The sequence below is a fragment of the Oryctolagus cuniculus genome, chromosome 13 (assembly GCF_964237555.1).
Source record: "Oryctolagus cuniculus chromosome 13, mOryCun1.1, whole genome shotgun sequence".
Taxonomy (NCBI): Eukaryota; Metazoa; Chordata; class Mammalia; order Lagomorpha; family Leporidae; genus Oryctolagus; species Oryctolagus cuniculus.
In genome coordinates, this window is record NC_091444.1 from 28,537,088 (window position 1) to 28,558,904 (window position 21,817).

General features: G+C 40.4%; 1 long non-coding RNA gene across 2 annotated transcripts in view; it reads right to left on the bottom strand.

The window, feature by feature from the left end:
* Positions 1-2,505: 2,505 nt before the first annotated feature.
* LOC103350973 (uncharacterized) overlaps positions 2,506-21,817 on the bottom strand; it is a 41,412-nt gene continuing 22,100 nt past the window's right edge. For both annotated transcript variants that reach the window (XR_011381448.1, XR_011381449.1), the window contains 2 exons: positions 19,372-19,452; positions 2,506-11,106 (listed from right to left, as the gene is read on the bottom strand). This is a non-coding gene — a long non-coding RNA (uncharacterized lncRNA). The remainder of the gene's footprint in view (positions 11,107-19,371; positions 19,453-21,817) is intronic.

Genomic DNA, 21,817 nt, shown 5'->3' on the forward strand with positions numbered 1-21,817 from the left:
AACACCACAATACCAGACCCTGCAAAATATCTGGTTGGCTCCAACATAAATAATCTTCTGTCCTCTGGGAAAAATTCTTTTTTTCCCTCCCAGGCTTCAGAAAGGCCATTGACATGAGCATCCAACACCTTCTGGAGATGGCATGGAAATGAATTGAGAAGATAAGGATGTGTTTTCACACTTGTGGATAAGTAGATGCTACTTGGAGTGCAGTGGTCACTATCGTCAACACATCCCTCCTCAACTCTTAGTCTCCAGCTTAATTAAAGACATTACAGGGAGCAGTGGTTGGGGGGATGGGGGAGGTGCAGTTAGATGGAAGAAATTGGCAAGAGTGCAAGACAGATGAAATTGAAGAGATGAGGCTAGGCCAGAGGAAACATCTGGAGCCCCTGGCTAGGATGGCTGTAGGCTCCTCGCCTGCAGAGGCCCATTATCGTGTACTCCTCATTGTTGGGCTAGGATCTGGTTTTTCCTGCCATTGCAGATTTCTCTAAAAACAAGTAGGATAAAAGGAAACACTGCCATTTGCTTCTAAGGTTCACAAAATGACCTCCAAAATCTCACATGCCACTCTTCAATAACACACACTGAGTTGGGGTATCTGCTTAAACGGGTCCTCAAAACACCACTGAACTTAAAGAACTCATGGTGAGCACCAATCTGTGTCTTCTTGAGCCACCCATGCCTGTTTCAAATCTAAGAGAAAGCCCCATGAATCTATTCCTTCAGTATCGCCGAGCTAGTTGCCTTTTATTTTCAAGTAAATATTCCAGATAGATATCTGGAATGTTAAGAGAAAGTGGTTTAGTTTTTTAAATTTTATTTTATTGTGGTAAGAGCTGTAGGTAGGTGCACAATGCAGCAACGTCAGCTCCAGGCACAATGATGTACAGCAGGCTCCTGCTTGGTTGCATGTTAAGCCCATGGACGAGTAACTAACTCTGTGTTTCCTCTTCCCCTCCAGCCCCTGGCAGCTACCATTCCTTCGATTCTATCAATTTGATTGATTCAGAGACCTCAAATACGTGGAATCATGTAGCACATACTTATCTTGACCTTGCTTCTTTTGCTTAGTATAATGTCCTTGAGCTTTGACCACGTGACTTGGAAAATGGATGGTCAAGGCAGTAAAAGTGAATGAGACTCCCCTGAGTGAAGCCCTCCGAACTAAACAGCCCCTTCCATCACCTGAAGACGCTCCTGCGTCTTGCAGAGCTAGAGGGTTTTAATGCTAACCCTCAGTCCACAAGAAGAAACTGCAGAAATAGGATGCTGAGCTGACACAACACAGACATCGCTCTGGAGAACAAACTGCAGTCTCTTGATTTGTCATTTTCAACGTTCTCAAAAAGGAAAAAAAAAAAGAACCCAGACATTTTGGTGACCTTTATCTCTCCCCCCTAATTCAATTACATATTTCTGGGGACATTCCAATCCTAATATGTCCAGTCACTCTTTGGTGATCCCTTGACTTTATTTTCTGTTGCCATAATAAAATACTTGAGATGTGGTAATTCATAAAGAATAGGGGTTTATTTAGCCTACAGTTCTGGGGGCTGGGAATTCCAAAGGCATGGCACTGGCATCTGAATGGCACCTGTTGAGGGTCCGGCTCTGGCTGTGGTGTGAATTTGGACACTGAGCAGAGAATGGGAGCCCTCTCTCTTCCCCTCCTCCCTCAACTCTTTTTTCTCTCTCCCTTTCAGATAAATAAGTAAATAATAATTAGAAATGGAGAGAAATAGTGGAAATAGAAAAACAGGCTGGGACAGACCCCATTAGGATGGATAATATAACAACCACTGGGTACAGATAATCCTTATTCCCCACCTAAGTATGCCAGTGGGCTGGGACTTCTCAGTAAGATGCACAACCCATATTGGTAATAACTCAGTGCTTACCTGGACCTATGCTATGGTATCTATATACATTATTTCATTTGATACCAACATCAAGCCTACCAGACAGACATTACTATACACATTGCAAGATGAGGAAACTGAATCTTGGAGGGATTAAGCAACTTGGCCATGAAGTGAGTGACAGAGCCAGAATTTGAACCCTTATAGCGCGGATTGCCATTATAGCAGTGGGCATCTCTGAGGTCAAAACTATTCTCCTGGCCGGCGCCGTGGCTCACTAGGCTAATCCTCCGCCTTGCGGTGCCGGCACACCGGGTTCTAGCCCGGTTCTAGTCCCGGTCGGGGCGCCGGATTCTGTCCCAGTTGCCCCTCTTCCAGGCCAGCTCTCTGCTGTGGCCAGGGAGTGCAGTGGAGGATGGCCCAAGTGCTTGGGCCCTGCACCCCATGGGAGACCAGGAGAAGCACCTGGCTCCTGCCATCAGATCAGTGCGGTGCGCCGGCTGCAGCGCGCTGGCCATGGCGGCCATTGGAGGGTGAACCAACCGCAAAAGGAAGACCTTTCTCTCTCTCTCTCTCTGTCCACTCTGCCTGTAAAAAAAAAAAAAAAAAAAAAAAAAAAACTATTCTCCTAATACTAAGACTTATTTGTTTTTACTTTCATTCTTTCATAAGTGTGCCATCGACTTTTCTAGAAGCTACATGATGCAGGTATCCTTCTGATAGCTAATAGGATGTGTTCTTGTGAATTCTTATATTTTAAAAGCGTACCACTTGAGCATCCTAACCTCAGAATCAGTTCCTAAGGCATTCTGATCTGGCTGAAAAGCCCATGAAAGCATTTCAGGCATGAAAAGCCAAGACACAGTGGTTAAAAAATGTCCTACATGAAGGACTTCAGTGGGTGAGACCCAGTGGGAAGAAGTGGTCATCAAAGAAGGAGGTTCTTTTCTCTGAAGGGAGGAGAGAACTTCCACTTTGCTTATGGACTTGTCTAAATACTGATGGAGTTTGTGGACTCAAAAGGCTTCCATAGCCTAGGCAGCTCATGTCAAGAGCCTCAGGTGATCACTGATGTCATATAAATTAAAAACAGGAATCACTCTGCACTAACTACTCATGCAGGATCTCTGTTCTCAAAGAGTTATGTTATAATTATGTCTAAGTGTAACATTCTTGGGTGCTTCTTTAAAGTTAAGTTTCTAAAAAGAAAGTGAAATTAACTTCAAGATGCAATGACTTTGAACAGCCCTTGTCTCGACTGTTGAAGAACAGTTTTTTTTTCTTTTTTTCGAGCAAATTGTTGAACTCTTAAGTATTGAGTTGGTCTTCTATTCACTTCTATAAAGTGAATTGAAAATGGATCTTAGTGGAGAATGGGACTGGAAATGGGAGAGGGAGGAGGAGGTGAGGTAGAAGTGTGGGTGGGAGAGTAGGTATGGTGGGAAGAATCACTATATTCCTAAAGTTGTACTTATGAAATGCATGAAGTTTGTATTTATTAAATAAAAGGTTTCCTTGGGGAAAAATAAAATAAAAAATAAAAGTAAATATGATCAAAATGGAAAAAATGTACCATTTGGGGCTGGCACTGTGGCACAGTAGGAAAAGCCACCGCCTGCGATGGCAGCATCCCATACGAATGCCGGTTGGAGTCCCGACTACTCCACTTCCAACCCCACTTCCTGCTAATGGCAAAGGACAGCCCAAGTGCTTGGAACCCTGCACCCATGTGGGAGAACCAGAAGAAGCTCCTGGATCCTGGCTGCAGCCTGGCCCAGCTCTGGCCTTTGCAGCCATTTGGTGAGTGAACCAGTAGATGGAGGATCTCTCTCTCTCTCTCTCTCTCTCCCACTGTCTTTTCCTCTCTCTGTAACTCTGCCTTTCAAATAAATAGAATTAATCTTTTTAAAAAATATCACTCTTCATTTTTAACATACTAAATAATCATAGGAATAAACCCACATGAACAAAATCACTTTGGGGTCCTCAATAGCTTGTAAGAGTATGTAAAGCAGATCTTAAAACCAGACAGTTTGAGAATCTCAGCATTATATGATGACTACACTGCCTCCCAGAGATTGAAGACATCCCAACTTCAGATTTCAAGTAGCCCAGTAAATTAAAAAAAAAAAAAAAGAAGAAGAAGGAAACCTTGTTAGCAAAGCATTTTGTTTTAAATCAAGGGGTTTTGACATCCAAGAGAACTTCAAAAGTTCATGGAAATGCACATTATCTTTCAAGTCGGTTTTCCCACCAAGTGTTTTGAATTCCTGTCTATTTTACAGTCAGAATTCTTCATTTCAAGGTTGAAGAGAAATAATGAGTTGGTTCGAAAACATAGTTATGAAGTGGGTTTCCACTGAATCCTGGAGATGTCAGTCTGACTGCGACTTCCTTTTGAGATCAAATGACAAACTTCTCCCCTTCATGGGACATAGTATAGTGTCTAAAGGCTTGGTTATGGGTCCACAGCCAGACTGCCTGGTTTCCACTCCTGGCTTCTCAGCCCTAAGCACATTGTACTTACCCTCTCCGGACCCATTTCCTCATCAGAATCATGCAGCTGATAATTATGTTATACGGTTATTGGGAACACTAAGTAAGATAATGCTTCTTAGACATGAATGAAAGAAAAATCATTTAAAATGCTTTGCACACCCCCTTTAGTACATGGTACACACTCAACATGCTTTAGCTGTTGTTATTTTTCTGTTGCGGTCAGCTGATAGCTAAACAGATCATTCTTTGTGGTTTCATTTATTCCCTTCAGCTTCACTCAGATTTCAGTGAACAGTTGGCTCTTTCTTTGGCAAGGAATTGATTCTTCCTCTTCTATCACATTTTTAGCAATGGAGTGACAGAATATTTGGGAAATTTTTCAACAAGCATCTCAGTTGGTTGCTTCTTCCTTTTCAGGAACCATCTGTCAAAGATGATTCTGGAAAAGATAGAAACCGTGGATCCCACTCTCAGACTTGTCTCTGCTGACAACTTTGGGTGTAACCCACAGCAGACTGTGTCCTCCTCTGAACCCCCTTTCTCCTTGTGAGAAGGGAAGGGGTTTCAGTAACAAGGTTTATAAAGATCCTTACAACTAAGTCACTCCATGATTATGTGTTTTCAGATTTAAGCACTATTTTCTCCCTGAACAGGCCATGTAGTATTCAACATGTCTGTGGCATTATTCTGTAGTATTACACTTAAGTATAATTGAGTAAAATGTGCAAAGTATTACAAGTATTATAAAACAACAGCATGAATGCATAGTCCTTCATATTTTCTAGGTAAAACAAACACAGATTTTAATATGTGCATGGTATTTTGTCCATTTTCTTGAGCATTTCTGATTTATCATAGGAACATAATCTAATCCTGGACTGATTTCCCTAAGGGATTAGTCAACATTTATTTTAATGCCTTTTAAATCTTTGGGTTCATAAAATCTTACATCTCTCAATTTAAATGAAATCTTGATTTCCTGGAAATACTAGTTAATGTCAGAAATCCCTTGAGTCCTTAAAGAGTAGCTGAAAACTCATGGAAATATTTGTAGCAGATTAATTCTTAGTGACCATGGCTTTCCCACATAGAAAGCAATGTATTTTTGGCTTTGTTTGTTTATATGTTTTATTTAGTCAGTCATCAAATAGTCATTGAGCAAGGTCTTACTTAATAGTAACAGGCCAATATATTCATTTAAGTTATCCCTAGAATTTAAATACTGTTAATCATCCCTCTTTGTTTTTTCCTCACCAGCACTGTGACTTTGAGATTGCCTTTATACTCATTTATTCATAAACACTCTTCAGTGCATTCCTATTCCAATTTTCCTTCCAACTGTACAAAACTGTAAAGATAAATAAGGTACTGAAATATAATATATTAAAGAATATACATTTAGCACATATATAGTAGTATGTATATTACTTGTAAGTATATATAGCATATGTAGTGATTAATATATATAATAGCTGTATGTTCACATGGATATACTTGTTGGTAACAGATGCATAAACAAAGTCATCAAGGACTAGAGTGTCTTGAAATTTTTGTTTCACTTCCTCCCTTTCATCTATAATAAAATAATGTTCTCTGTCTGTTGGGAGAGGAGTGGCCATCCTTGACTTATTGCTGATAGTAGTGTACCAGTGCTAATCTGTGACATTTAAAGGGAAGCTCTTGTGGCATTAGCCAGGCACACTGGGGTCATCAACATTTACCTTCATCACCAACAGTATCAACACCATCAACATTATCATCAGTCAAGTATAATAACCTGGGAATTCACTGGATGGGCTATTCCAAGGTGACCACTGAGTATCTTGTTCTTGTGAATTCTGGGACAGGGTTGGGATGGTGGAAAAGGGACAGAAGAAGATCGTGGAGAAGACAACCCCCACGGTTCCAGGTCTCTTCTCCCTGTTTTTTTAGAAATACCCTCTGAAGTTCCTATTTAAGAACTGGTAGAAGCCTGGAAGATGAAGGGAAAGTGAGACACAGAAAAGAAAGGAACACAGTTCCTTTGAACAAGAGAACCCTAAGAGAGGATGGAAAGGGAGAAGAGAAGAAAGGTATGGAAGAGAACCAGGGACAAAACCTGCCCCATTACTTATCACTGGGTTCTGGGGTGAGGATGGACGAGTGGCACCAGTCACAAAGGTGGGCTCCCAAGCCTCTTTTTTTTTTAATTTGACAGAGTTATAGACAGTGAGAGAGAGAGAGAAGAGAGGTCTTCCTTCCATTGGTTCACTCCCCAAATAGCTGCTACGATTGGCGCCACATCGATCCGAAGCCAGGAGCCAGGTGCTTCCTCCCGGTCTCCCATGCGGGTGCACGGCCCAAGCACCTGGGCCATCCTCCACTGCCCTCCCAGGCCACAGCAGAGAGCTGGACTGGAAGAGGAGCAACCAGGAACAGAACCGGCGCCCATATGGGATGCCAGCGCCGCAGGTGGAGGATTAACCAAGTGAACCACGGCGCTGGCCCCTCAAGCCTCCTTATAGTCTCTGAAAAATGAGAATTCTTTGGACTAATTATAGCATCACATATTACGAATTTTACTTTAGACCTGTAATACTGTCTCACACAGATTTCAAATAGTGTTAAATGCAAGCAGAACTCCAAATTGTATAAGAAAATGTTTGGAGATTTTGATTCACTGCTCAAAAAGTGAAGCTACAGACATCAACAGCCTATTTCGTTAGGAATGTCCACATGGCTAGCCATCAGCAGTGTGACTCCGCAGAACAGGACAGACTGCCAGCACGCAAGCTTCCCCAAAGGTAACATGAATCTGAGTTTCCACTCACCCCACAAACACGCAGGGTCCCGCTGACCTTGCGACAGCGCTAAGGCCCTCATTCCCACCCCACCACCACCTTGTAAACTAAGTTAGTTTTGGTTGTCACATGGATGACATCCACACAAGATAACGAGATGATATGGCTGACAACTATGCAAATACAAGAGACTGGAACAACAGTCATGGCTTTCTTCCGGGAGTATATAAAACAGTAGTGTAGATCAAGCATACTTTGTTCTTTCTCTTATTTTCTTTTTCTTTCTCCTATACATCATAATGTCAAAGATGTATTACCTTCACTTCTAATAGACAAAAGGCCTGAAAAACTCCCTCTCTTCACTTTGCTGTTAAGGAGTTAATGAGAAACACGTTAAAGCATCATAGGAGCCTGTTACTGCCGAACATCCTAAAGGTGGAAGGGACCTCTGATCTGCTCCTGTGCACTGGTTCTCAAGCGACTTTGCTGGACCCACACCCGGAGATTCTGATTGCGCAGGCACGGAAGGAACTCAGGTATGTGCTCACTTGAAAAGCCTCAGAATTTGTTCTGCAATCCAGCCAATGTGGGCAACTCTAGTCCAAATATCTTGTGTTTTACATGAGAAACTGAGGGAATTGTTGTGAAGAGTCACTTAAATTTCTTTAGAAATAAAAAAGTTTTATTATCCCGTAATAAAAATACACAACCCCACTGTGTGTTATGCTCTAAGACAATGAGAATATACAGACCAATAAGACAGAGACCTTGTCCTCAAATCATCCCATATTTAAACCCGGGAATTCTATGTGAAGTAAATACCCCTGCACAGGTGCACTGGTTTTTCTTTTCAGGAAATGGTGGTAACTATTTTGACATATGATGGAGCAACCTTAGATGCCCAAAATACTATTTGGGGAGGAATGGTGAGTGACTTTTGTGTATCAGCTGGACTGATCAGAGAGAAATGCCATGGTACTATCTCAATTGACCTACATATATATTCTCGCTCAGCAATGTGAAGGAGGAAAAATTAGACTTCAGTTTTTCCAGATCATTCTGCTGCCCCTGTGCAGAAGGTCTAAGACCACAGTCACACCCTCCGCATGTGCTGAGCTTCTGAACATGCACTGCACATCCAAAAAGAAGCTTCCAACGGCCCTGCTTCCACCCTTCCATCGGCTGGTGGTCCAGGCACCCCTCTGCAAGCCCCATAGTGGAAACCTACATTTTGGGCATTGAACTAGACAGGACTTGGATTCCTCTTCATTCCCATTGCTAGTGCTGGTGCATCTGCTCCCTGATAGAATGCTCTAGAAGATTAGCAAGAGCATTCATTTTCCGCTAACTGCACACCAACACCCAGAGGCGACTCAGAGGCTCACTGATACCTCAAACAACACTGCTTTCCAAGTTTGCTTTTCATTCTTCTCTGTCTTTTCTTGTGCCATTTGGCACAGTGTCTCTACTCTGTAGGAAACTAACTTTTGAATTTTTTTTCCATTTATATTCAGATTCTTTTGTTTCCCACTTGGGGCAGAATTTTGCTAATAAATGCTTCAACAGAAACTCCACATTATGTGTATGTTTTCATTGCCAGAATAAATACCCACTAACTAATTATACAAGTAGGCCCTTGGATGGCTTAGGAAAAATTCATTTTATTGTTAAAAATAAACAGCGGAAGAGAAATTCCTTGTAGACGGCACCATATGCTCTCAAGGGAGGGTTAAGGATATTATATTTTTGGATGTGCCAGGAATATTTTGAGAACAGTCTTCTGAAGAATGATGATCATCCTTTACCATAAATTATCCTTCAGTCCTGTTTCTGGGGAAAAATCCTAAGATGGATGGACCATAGTTCTCACTTAAAATACCCTCTGATTTGTTTGCTTTTAATGAAAGAACACAGATACAAATATAGGCTTGATGTCCCCAGTGGGGAATTACTTACGAGTTAGAATGTTCTGTTATGCTATAGTTGGCCTTCCTTCTTTACTTTCACCCATATATAGGAGGGATTAAATGGAAATGGAATCACCCCAGTCTAGGATGTGGTGGAAACTTTAGTCTCAGAACAGGGCATCCTTTGATAGCATTTTAATCATGCATTTCCTCTTGGAGCCGGGTTCCGGGGAAGATGATCTTGCTCCGTGACAATGCCTCCAATCCCTCACTCTCTCGGAGCCAAAGTCTTATCTCAGGTTCGCTCTCAAACACTATGGACCAAGCATCCATGGCCATCTTTCAAGCTCTTTTCCTGTTTATTGCCTTAAAACTGGGAAATGGTTCACTGAACAAAGGCAGTCTCCCAAGGCCAAGCAGTGTGCAACACGCTAATAAATATTCAAGCCAATGTCTTTCAAATGTTATTGTGAATCATCTTTCCCTCCTTCCTTCCCATGGTTCAGTCATCTTGCTGGCTCCAAAGTTTCACCCTTTGTCTCAGCTTCAGCTGCCTTCAGTTTTCTGCATATGACTGCAATTGTCTTTGTCTCCTTTATCCGCTTCGCCGTGTCTCATTTTCCTAAAGGTTCTGGCACCCACTTTTCCACAACATTGTTCCTTTGTTCCAGGAAAAAAAATAATTTTGGGAGGCAGCAGAAACACAGTTCCAAAGGCCACAGGGTGACATCCTCCCTCACCTGATCTTTATTCATATCTGGTTTTTAATTGCATTTTTTTCCCATTTCTCAAGCACTGTACACCTCCCTTCCTCCCCGACAGGAAGGAGCATTTTATTTCTCATTCAAAATGCTTTCCTACTGATCTCTATTCTTCAGAAGCTCCCGAGGCCCCTTGTTACCTGTTGGTTTTTCTCCTGATGGTTGATCTGTTGGCCTTGCTGTAGTTTATTACCTTTTCAACCTTTTTTTCTCTTCCTCTTTCCGAACTTAGGCCAGAACTTATAACCTGCTGTCTTTTCTCATCTTCACTATCATTATCTTCAGACCGAGTCTTCCCAAAATGGATTTTTTTACCAACCCCGTGCTCTTTAAAGAGACAAAGAGGAGAATTATGTGATGGTTTCCACTGTCGGAGCGTCTGCGGCTTTGTTTGAGCGAGAGCTTCAAATCCAAAGCTAAACCTTGACTTAACACAAACTCAATTGACGAGAGGAGTACCCATGTTCAAGCCCACCAATTGGCCGAGGACACAATCAGAGGGTTATTGGCAGGTATCTTCTTATCTCCCTGGTGCACTGAAAAAACTCAATTCATTAAAATAATAAAAAAAGATCTTGGTCCCTCATGTGAGCGGCATGTGATTTTCCATGAACGTACGGCTCAGAAGGCATCGTGCCTATTATACATTCCATTTATAAATCAAACACCCCTCGTCCTGCGGCTGCACGCTGACATGTCAGCGAGGTTTGGGTCAGCCGCACACACTTCCACGTGAACAGCAGATGAAGGCAAAGAGACAGAGAAGCGGCTCTTTTCTGCCCCCCTTTTTCACCAGTAATAGGCAGCTCGAACGTTAAAATTGGGCTGAGACTCCAAAACCAAAGTCCCGTGAACCATAGAAGCAAAGAGACTTGAGATCAAAGACAGGATCTGTCTGTTCCCTTGGATCCTTCACCTTTCTTTCTCTCCCCTTCATCATGTTCATTGGAAAGGACAGTATGTGCATGCGTGTGTGAATTAAAGAATATGTCTAGGAAAAGATGGGAGAAAAATCTAGCCCAAGAAAGACTTTGGTTTCTAAAACCTGTGAAGGTGGTTTGGGCCTGGCAGTCTAGGGCTTTGTCCATGTCCAGAAGTGAAAACAGAAAGAGGACGTTCAGCTGCCAATCAGAAGGCCATGGAGAGGCCTGCTGAGTTGCTCCACCATGAAGGCAACAGGTACCAAGTCAGCCCCACCACGTTTTAAGGTCATATTGCTGTTCCTCACTGCATGTGGAACTAGTTTTATCTTGTAGCTTTCCATCCATGTCAAAAACAGATAATTCGCCAAGATCTGCTGGGGAGAAGATTTCGTTAGGAATATTGATTTCCTACAGAACAAGGTATGTCAAAATTTTCCAGTCTTTGCTCTCTTGTCCCCACTTCCATCACTTATAACCCTATTATCTTTTGTCATGAATAATAGAAAACAAAATCAGTAGGGGAGGGAGGGAGAAAGGAGAACTCATAACTTACATTTCCTTTGGAATTTTCATTTTTACCTACTGTACTAGTTAACTAGAAAGGCAATGAGTTGAAGGGATCTAGAAAGATGAAAACATACTAAAAATGAGAGGTTCTGACTGCATACATCATTCTCATTGGGAAATGGGCTCAGATCATGGGTACTGATCCTATAAACAAATGAGGGAAAGCCACAGGCAGAAAGGAGGTATACTTTTTTTTTAACCTATTTTTTTATATGTCTTGTCCAATGACTTACAGCCCTCCTTACTCCCCAAGCTTTGAGAAAGAGAGAATAAATAATTCACTAAAGCCCCCTAAAAAGGAAAAACAGTAAAGATTAGAGTAGAATATAGGCCGGCACCGTGGCTCAATAGGCTAATCCTCTGCCTCGCGACGCTGGCACACCGGGTTCTAGTCCCGGTCGGGGCGCCGGATTCTGTCCCAGTTGCCCCTCTTCCAGGCCAGCTCTCTGCTGTGGCCAGGGAGTGCAGTGGAGGATGGCCCAGGTCCTTGGGCCCTGCACCCCATGGGAGACCAGGATAAGCACCTGGCTCCTGCCATCGGATCAGCACAGTGCGCTGGCCGCGGCGGCCATTGGAGGGTGAACCAACCGCAAAAGGAAGACCTTTCTCTCTGTCTCTCTCTCTCTCACTGTCCACTCTGCCTGTCAAAAAAAAAAAAAAAAAAAAAAAAAAAAAAAAAAAGTAGAATATAACTAGTTCTTTTCCTTGAAACCATGATCTATTGTCAACAAAAGAAAAAGCAGGCTATTACATGATGAGCTAACAGGAGTCACCACTCATATTTCCTTCCCAAAGATCAAATTTAAAGTAATGGGTCTAGAATTCAGATAGATTCAAGATAAATTGGTTGTGTCACAAATGTCTCATTGTCGTACAGAATGGTCTTTTTCAATTTTGTTGATATTTGAATTAGCATTTAGTACTGTTTTCAAAAAACAAATTGTAGACCAAGTAGTGGGGTCCAGGCATGTGAATTTCAAAAACACGAAATCCTCAGATAGTCCTAATGGATATCAGAAGTTTAAAAACAATGAGGTAGTGCCCTGGCTCATGTACAAACTGAGGGCTCTAAAGAATCAGTAATGCATGATTCTTTGAACAAAGAGTTGGCATTCCATAATACTTTTTCCAGTAATGGAACTGAATCTATATTGTTCACCTGATTCTGGCACGGCATTTGTCAGAGGTGATAGAACCTCGAAAGGAAAAGATAACTGTCTTCCAACTATGGATCAAGTTTCCTTAGTAGCCAGAGACCTATACAGTCTGAGCTCACCTGTAACAAAACGAGCACAGTGTAGTGTGTAGTGCCTGCAGTGATTTGGTGTAACTCTTACTATCACAGGCATGATTCTTACTGTTTTCATTAGGTGCAGTAACTAAATTGAGAATTTTTTCTTAGATAGGGTATAATGTACACTTAGTAAGATTTATATGTTGGCGCCTGATGTTGTTTCTTTAGAATAGTTTCCAATTATTTAACTATAGATGACTTATGTTTTCAAGGTATTCATCTGATTTTAGAAAGTCAGCTTCTGCATTGGCTGGAAACATCACAGGGTGCATAAAACTAGCAGTGATAGGTGCAGGCATTTGGCCTAAAAGTGTAGATGCCCACTTCCTATATTGGAGTGTGGGTGTGATGCCTGGCTCCAGCTCCAGCTCCAGCTCCTGACTCCTGTATCCTGCTAACACACACACTGGAGGACAGCGGTGAGGGCTTAAGTAATTGTCTTCCTACCGCCCAGGTGGGAAACCTTGATTGAGAGTGAGAACCAGCAGGCAGAATCTCCTCTCCCCTCCCTCTTTCTCCCCTCCCCTCTTCTCTCCTCTCCATTCTGTCTCCCATCCCCACCCTCAGCCTCTCAAAGAATAAGTAAAAATTTTTTAAAAAGAGATAGTTGTAGCAGGATAAATTTTATGGGCTAACATTTAGGGTAGTCAAACAACTTAAAACCAACATTTCAAAAATATATGTCCCATTTGCTCATAAATGTGTCACAACTGATGAAGGATTTATCCTTCGAATATCATGCTATACATAAGTCACCAGCAATAGAATGCCACTTTAATAGTGTTTTTTTCCTTTAAAAATTGTATGTGCCAGTCACTTAAGTCTACCCAGTTCTTTCTTTTAAGTTTTTATTTGTCAATCTATAGTACACAATATCCAAAGCTTTATTTAAAAAAGTCCCACTTAGTTCACATTGTGTGATTTAATCTAGTAACAAAGCATTTAGATAAATGCAAATGCATATGCACAGATTCATACAATATTGTAGCCGCGAGATGCTTAGAGAGCTCCTATTGGAAACCTTTCCATTAGCAAGTGAGAAAATGAAACATTAAAAAAGTGAAATGCACAGATGAGATGGTCTGGCAGGGGTAAGAATCAAGTCCCCCAGTGCTTTTCCCATTAAGTCATGCTGCTCTGATAGTTACTAATTAACAGGGCTCAGATTAATTTAAAAATGAGAAGTACTGACCCTTGACTAAGAAATATGATCCACCAGCTTACAACCAAACTAAGAAGTGAGCAGAGGAAAGAGAATGTACGAACAGGTAAGAAAGTGCAAGGGAGGGAGGCTTATCTGCACACTGTAGAGAGGAGGATGCTTGGAGCCGGTTAAAAACACAGCCAGTCAGAATTACTGACCCACAAAGTACAAACTGTGCTAGCTATAAACGCCTTCATTAAGTAGATGCTTAGAGATGAAAGCTTTTCATTTCTAGATCTTTTGGGTAAGATTATATCTGAAATGGAATAGAAAAATTCACTTTCAGTAAAACACAGATATCTTTCTCAGTTCAATACAATTCCATATGAATAACAGATCGACAGTGTATTTAGTCGCGTCTTATGCATTACGTCTGCCAGTGGAAAATTAGTGCTGACAATTTAAAGGCTAGTAAACTCCAAGAGAGTTTACTTAGAAGAAAATTACATTTGCAATCTTATGTTCCACTGATTTATTTCAAATTTAAATTTTCTATTTATCAAAGTCATATGTGCACAGTCTAAAATTTCAAATAGTTCAGAAGCTTATTTTTTTAAAAGACCCCAGAGTTGCTCTCCAGAGGCAGCTTCTCTGTATTCTTTTAGCTTCTTTTTTATGTTAATATCTTTCAGTAACTGGTCACTTGTATAGAATGGCATTGCAAGATTAGCATCCGCAATCATATTCACACCTTAGATATTAAAGATTTGGCTTTTCTTCCCCACCGCCTAACTCATTGTCATCATCATATATGTATATACACACATATACATATATGTGTGTAAATTTCATATATAATAAACATACCACATATATTTTCATATGTAACATGTATACTTACATATTTTTCACATATGTGACCATAAAAAGTATATATACCTTCTGTACTCATCACCATGAAATATGAAAGTACTTCAAAAAGTTCATGGAAAATGGAAATAAAAGGTAAGTTTATTTTGGTGTAAAATATTTTGAAATTCATGCATATAAAAGATGTTCATAAAGTCAATGGGAAATGCATATTACCAAAAACTATGTATGTATTTCAATTTTTTTGTCACCAATACACAAACCTTTAAAATTTATTTTAGGGCACTTATAAACAAAAAACTGCAACCATCTCACAATACATTAAATTGATGTGTCAAATTTCTCCCTTAAGATTAAACAGTTATAAATATCATTTTTAGTCTACAAGAATTTGAAATAAAATGGTTAAATGAACACTTTAGATTTATGCACTGGGATTTAACCATCATAGTGTTCTGATATCCATCATTATACATTTGAAACACAAACTCATTTTTCTTATTATTATTTCAATTTCATTTCCCCATAGAGTATTATCCTAATATAACAAATTTTTATATTCAAGTATTTTATTGATCACATTTCGTATTCAAATAAATGTCTAGGTTGAGAGAGAATTAATTTTTAAAAGCTCTCAATGACTATAAGACTTGTACATATTTAAAATATCTTCTGGATTGAGTTATCAGTATAATACTCAAATGTACACACTGAGCAAAACAATACAATTTAAATAAATTATTAAACACAAAATATCAATTTTATGCATCTCTTAATGAAATTAACATGGTAGGGTTCTGTTTTCTCCACTTGGTTTATGTATCTGTGGATAAAAATTACTTATGGCTGGAATGAGCCAGAGAAAAGCCATTAAGAAAACTTATTCATAAACAGAAGGTATTTCTGAAACAGCAAAGACATCCAATTATTTTAATTTCTTCCAAGTCATATCCAGGCTTATAAATAATAGAAATCTACCATTTGACCTTCCCTCCCTGGTCATCCACAGTCATTCACTGTCAACAGCACTTTCTGGAACTGCCTTTTACCAGGCACTTTGTGGGATTTCAGTTACCCGCCGATCCACAGAGCAGGTGCGAGCCTTGGTCTTTCTTTTGTGGGGAAGAGTGAATGTATTTCATTTTTTTTGCATCAAAAAGAACTTATCGTTCAATTCTGTTTTCCACAACTTTTTGCAGTACTCTTAACTTCTGGTTAACTTATGGTTAATTCATATTCAGTGTTTAAAATATTTTGACTATGTTTATCCTAATCATAGAGAAGCAACTTTATTCAGTTGATTTTAAGATTTTCCTCCCCACCCACATTTTAACATGTCTGACAACTAGGATGTGTTTCAAACGCTGTTATCCAGTCATTGCCATATAATCATCATTGCATCTGCACAAGTTTGGTCAAAGCTATTGATAACTCACTTCACTGAGTTCACGCATGGTTGGCAGGAAAACAAATGTTGAGTTTAAGTGCCACATAAAATACCTTCAGGAAAAATTGTCATTAAAACAAATGGTTATGTACAAAGGCAAAACAAAAAAAGAACAGTGGTACATAAATTTATCAGCAGTAAAATAAATATTTGTCATTGGAAGAATGACAGTAATTAAATATTTCCTTGCAAAACATAACCAGTGTTTTGGGAAATCCTAGAACAGACACCCACGAGTAGATGAAACTGTCTTATGTTGGTAAAAATGTCTATGGAAAGGATTCCCTATTAGAGAAAATGCAAGTAAAGACAGAGAAACACATAAATCTCTTACTACAGTGGAAGAAATTTCAAAGCAACAGGAGACTGATATGACAGGTTCCTATTCCATCTGGGACCAACATTATGTTATTTTGTCACTGTCTGGTGGCAGAGGTTTCTCTTTCTTGGTGGTACATACAATATTGGTGCATCTCATGGTTGATGACATCTTAAATCAACAAAATAAGGAACATGGTATGTTATGATTTTATTTATGGTTTTGAACATTTTGGTTTTTTAGAGTTATTATTCTATTTTTTCATTTGTGTTGTTTTCTAAATGGTTGTTACAAATTCATCCATAATTTGTTCTCTTGACATGCAAATCTTTTCTGAAAGAAGGCAAGATCAGGAATATTCCCAGGATTGTCTGACTGGTCCAGCCTGCCCTAAGGACTCTGTCTTCTATCACACAGCTGATGGCCTAAGACTTTTTTTCATTAGCATCCTAGGACTTTCTTCCCTGTTGTTTTGTGTACTAGATACCATATCATTCCCCTTGTCTTATTTTGGTATATCACAACTCCTAGATAGTTATGGAAAAAGGGGTCATAAAAGTCATTCCTGGGGGCGGGCGCTGTGGCTCACTTGGTTAATCCTCCGCCTGCGGCGTCGGCGGCATGCCATATGGGTACCGGTTCTGGCCCCAGCTGCTCCTCTTCCCATCCAGCTTTCTGCTATGGCCTGAGATAGCAGTAGAAGATGGCCCAAGTCCTTGAGCCCCTGCACCCGTATAGGAGACCTGGAGGAAGCTCCTGGCATCCCAGCTTCAGATGGGCGCAGCTCCGGCCATTGCAGCCATTCAGGGAGTAAACCAGTGGTCAGAAGACCTTTCTCTGTCTCTCCCTCTCACTGTCTGCAACTCTACCTCTTAAATAAATAAATAATCTAAAAAAAAGTCATTCCTTTGAGGTGTTGCATATCAGAAAATATCCTTGCTCCGAATAGTGGTTTTGCAGAATATAAAATTCCAGGCTGGAATTCATTTATGCTCAGAATTTTTAAAACATTATTCCTTTGTCTTTTAACTTCCAGTGCTGCTATTGCTCACTCAAATGCCATTCTGATGTTCTATACCTGTGGCTTAATCCTCACCCTTTATTCCCTTTGGAATCTTTATGATTCTCCCTGTATCTCCAGTACTAAATGTGATGGTGATATCTCATAGTGCACATCTATTTTCATCCATTATAGCAGTTTCTTGGTGGGCTCATACATTTAGAAATAGGAAATTTTGTGACTTTTCTAATGATTTCCACTCCTTCTGTTGGTTTGTTTTCTCTTTCCAGAGTTCAGTGATTTACATATAGGCACTCCTGAATTTATTCTCTAATTTTGAAAAATATTTTCTTTTTTCTATCTTTGTCAAATTGTTCTACTCTATTGGAACTATTTTTTCTTTTTCATTTCTATGATATTTTCAATTGTCCAGATTATATTATAGTCTCTGAATTTTTTAAGCATCATATTCTTGCTTCATAAATATAATAATTTTTATATTTTCAAGGCTGGTTCTTTCCTCACAGCTTTCTTTTTTCTTCACATTATGTTTTCTATTTCCTCCAAAACTCTTTTTCTGTTTTTTTGTCTCTGTTTTAGAGACTTCCCTCAAATGTCTGGTAATTGAGAACTAAAGCACTGTTGGAAGTTGTGAGGAGGTGACCCTTCAGGGGTCATAATAAACTTGGACTTCATTCTAAGGGAATTTCCCTTGGCTTCTTATTTATTTTTTTATTTGCCAGGCAGAGTTGGACAGTGAGAGAGACAGAGAGAAAGGTCTTCCTTTTGTTGGTTCACCCCCCCAAATGGCTGTTTCGGCCAGCGCGCTGCTACGATCCAAAGCCAAGAGCCAGGTGCTTTCTTTCTGGTCTCCCATGCAGGTGCAGGGGCCCAAGCACTTGAGCCATCCTCCACTGCCTTCCCGGGCCACAGCAGAATGCTGAACTGGAAGAGGAGCAACCGGGACTAGACCCTGGCGCCCATATGGGATGCTGGTGCCGCAGGTGGAAGATTAACCAAGTGAGCCACAGTGTCGGCCCCTCCCTTGGCTTTTTCATTCCTGGATCCTTGGCTGTCAGAACTTGCAGGTCCAGGCTCTTAGACTAGTTAGATTTCTCGGAAAAAGGATTTCCAACATCCTGTGTGATTTCTGGCATTGGGGAGTGGCATGAAGGAATGCAGTTGGAGTTTTCCCTTTCTACTATATAGATATTTGTCTGATCATTCTAGTTTTAGGCAGTTATCCCTCCCTTTGCTGTGCCAGTGTCCCCAGGTCCAGAGATCCTCTGGTTCATCTCTCCAGAAAATTTTTCTCCTCTCTTTATATTATGATGTAGAGGAATGGAGGAGGGCAGCAATTGTCCACCTGCATTGTAACAGAGTCCCAGTCGGGGATGTCACTGATGCTTTAACAGCCTCACCAACACTTCCCAGTTCTCAGTCCCACCTACACCTTCACATTAAAGATACCTTTTACTGCCAGTTCCTGAGCCTTCTGGGACTTAGCGACTCAAATCAGACTGCTTCGGTGCTTCTTCTATCTCAGCCTTCAGTTTTCATGGTCAGCTGCCTGTCCATTACCTACCTGGTTTCCATCATGTTGTTAGTATTGTCTCTTCCTATTCTCTCTGTCCTTGAGGATTTATGCCTTAAATGACACCTTTCATTTCATTTTAGTATGGGTTTGGCGGGAAGCTGTGGTTATCACACATGTTCACTTCATCAACTGTAGCTGGAAACTCCCCATTAAACTATGACATAAATATGATGCCTCTGTTGGAATCATCCTTATAATGGTACTTCAAATAAGCTGCTATCATAAAAATTGATTCAAACATCAGTGACAGAGAAGAGTTCCTATAAAAAATGGTGTTTATGTAGATGTTATTCTGTGTCCTGGTAAGAGAAAAAAAACCAAGACATTGTCCATAAATGCCACAAGGCTTTAACTGTTTATATTGGTTAGTAGCTTAGGAAAAAATAAATACTTCTCACCTATGTCTCCTAAGCTTTAGATCCATCTCTTTCACAAATGGATATTGTTGGCTTTCTGTCACTGGGAAATGGAGAAAGTCCCTGAAAAAGAAAAATGTTAGGAAGCTCAGTCTTAACAACTGATGCAAGTACTGTGTCTACTGAGCTTGGATCATTTGGTGGTGAGGTCCAAGGAAGGCCATGATGCCCATCTCCTCCAAAGCTATGCCATTCCCACCCTGCTCTGCAGCTATGGGCTTCAAAGGGCACTGATGTCTTCAAAGACGTAAGCAAGTCAAGGGAATCCCTTTGATTTTGTCACAGGGATCAGGTAACTGAAGCCTTCCAACTATTAACACATGGCATTCTACTGGCCACAACAATTGGCACTGAGCTCACATCACTTGCCTGATAATTAAAGAACATTCCTTTTCCCTGAGCATTTTCAAGAAAGCAAACAGCCCAGCTGCTCTTGGCAGCCTCTCTAGGCCTGCAGAACAGCCAGCTTAGAGTTGAAGACAGCAATTTGAATGGCAAAGCCGAGAGGCAGGGAAAAATAAAGGAACAAAACCAAATAGATCCTTTATCAAAAAACACAGAACAAAAACCAGTGGTCTGCCTCTATTTTCCAATACATAAGTCAATAAACTCCATTTTTAAAAAAAACTGGGTTCAGGTGGGTATTCCATACTAACACACTTTGTCATATGTATGTACTATCTAGATTGTCCGGCACCATGACACAGTTCATTATGAGGAAAAATACTTCTGAGCTTGCCCACATTTGCTCAATTAACTATTATCAGAGTATTAAAATAGTTCTGACATTAAAACTGAAGCCTTGCTGATGACAGGAATTCACCACATGGGCTTATTTGCAGTTGAGTAAACTCCTTATCTTTGCCAGTTGTTTTCATTAGATAAAACAACAAATACATTCATATATCTTCGCAGGTGACAATATTTCCTCCTGAGTCCTTGATTAGCAGGATTTTGCTTGGGCATAACTTAAAAGCCAAATCACCAAGATGAGAACAGTCAAGTCATCGGTATCAGAAGAAATAATTCTCATATTCCAACAAAACATTTGACTTTAATTCATAAAATAAACATGGATGAGGATCATCCCCCATAGAGAATCATTTGAAAGCATTTTTGAACTTTACTGTTCTAAAGGTTAACATATCATGGATTAAATAACACAAGGATAGAGCAGCACAAAATGTAGCTGTCCTGATATCTGAATAATAATGTAGACATTTGTAGAAAATCAAACCAGATAATTGAGGAAAATTAATCTGCTTTGCAAATTGAATGATTTGATTGACTATCTTTAGTAATTTAGATAATTGTCAATTTTCCCTTTTATTTTGTGCAGTGTAATAATTTTCTAAACACAATGAGAAACATAACAAATCTCAACACATGAAACAGAATAATTGCGAGGGCACAGTCCTTCTGCATTCTCTCCACTCTCTCCGCACTCACTGCCTTGGTCATCCCATCCACACTCTTGGCTCTGAATACCATCAATATGCCAATTAGGACCAGTTGTGGGGTTTTTTGGTTTGTTGTTTGTTTCAGAGAGGTAGTAGGAAAGAGGGAATAAGACAGAGCGGGAGGGAAAGGGGTTAGGGAAAAGAGAGAGAGAGAGAAAGTGAGTGAGAAATAGAGAGAGTGCTGGCTTACTGCACCAAATCCCTCCCCACAACTAATTTTAGATTCCTGCTCCTGAACTCCCTCTAGTCTCAAGACTGCCACATATAACTGCCTTTATGACATTACTATCTAGGTGTTTAACAGACAGCACACACTTGCATGGCATGTCAAAACTGAATCTTTGACCTCCCATCAAATCTATTCTACCCAGTCTCCCTACCTAGTGGATGACAATTTCACCTGTCCAGTTCAAAAGCATTGAGTCACCCTTGTCTCTTTCAAACATATTATCTAATTTATCAGTAAATCCCTCCTATTGGTTCTGCTGCCAAACATATCCAGAATCTGATGATGTGTCTCCACGGCCAGCTCTTCTAGCATGTGCTGAGTCATTGTCATCTCTTGCTTGAAATGTTGTGATAGACTTCTCCCACCTCTGTCACCCCACAAGATTAATACTTTGAAAGATTCCAATGACGTTACTTCTCAAATTCATCAAATGATGTCCTGTTTTTTTAGGATGAATCCCAAAGCCTTCACAATGATCTCTGAAGTCCTCTGTACCCTCCCTGATACCCTTCTACTCCCTCCCTTTAGCTCACTCAGCTCCAGCCTCACTGTGAGCAGGCTCTGATCCGAGGGTCTCTCTTCTTTGTTTCTTCCACTGGCCTTCCAGTGCCTTAAGGTCATATTTGAATGACGCCTACCCAGGAACTCCAATTTAAAATTGCAAATCCTCTTCTCTTCAACCACCTGTCCAAATTTCCCATGGTGCTACTGTTTTTCCACTTTTCATTGGCAAGGAGCA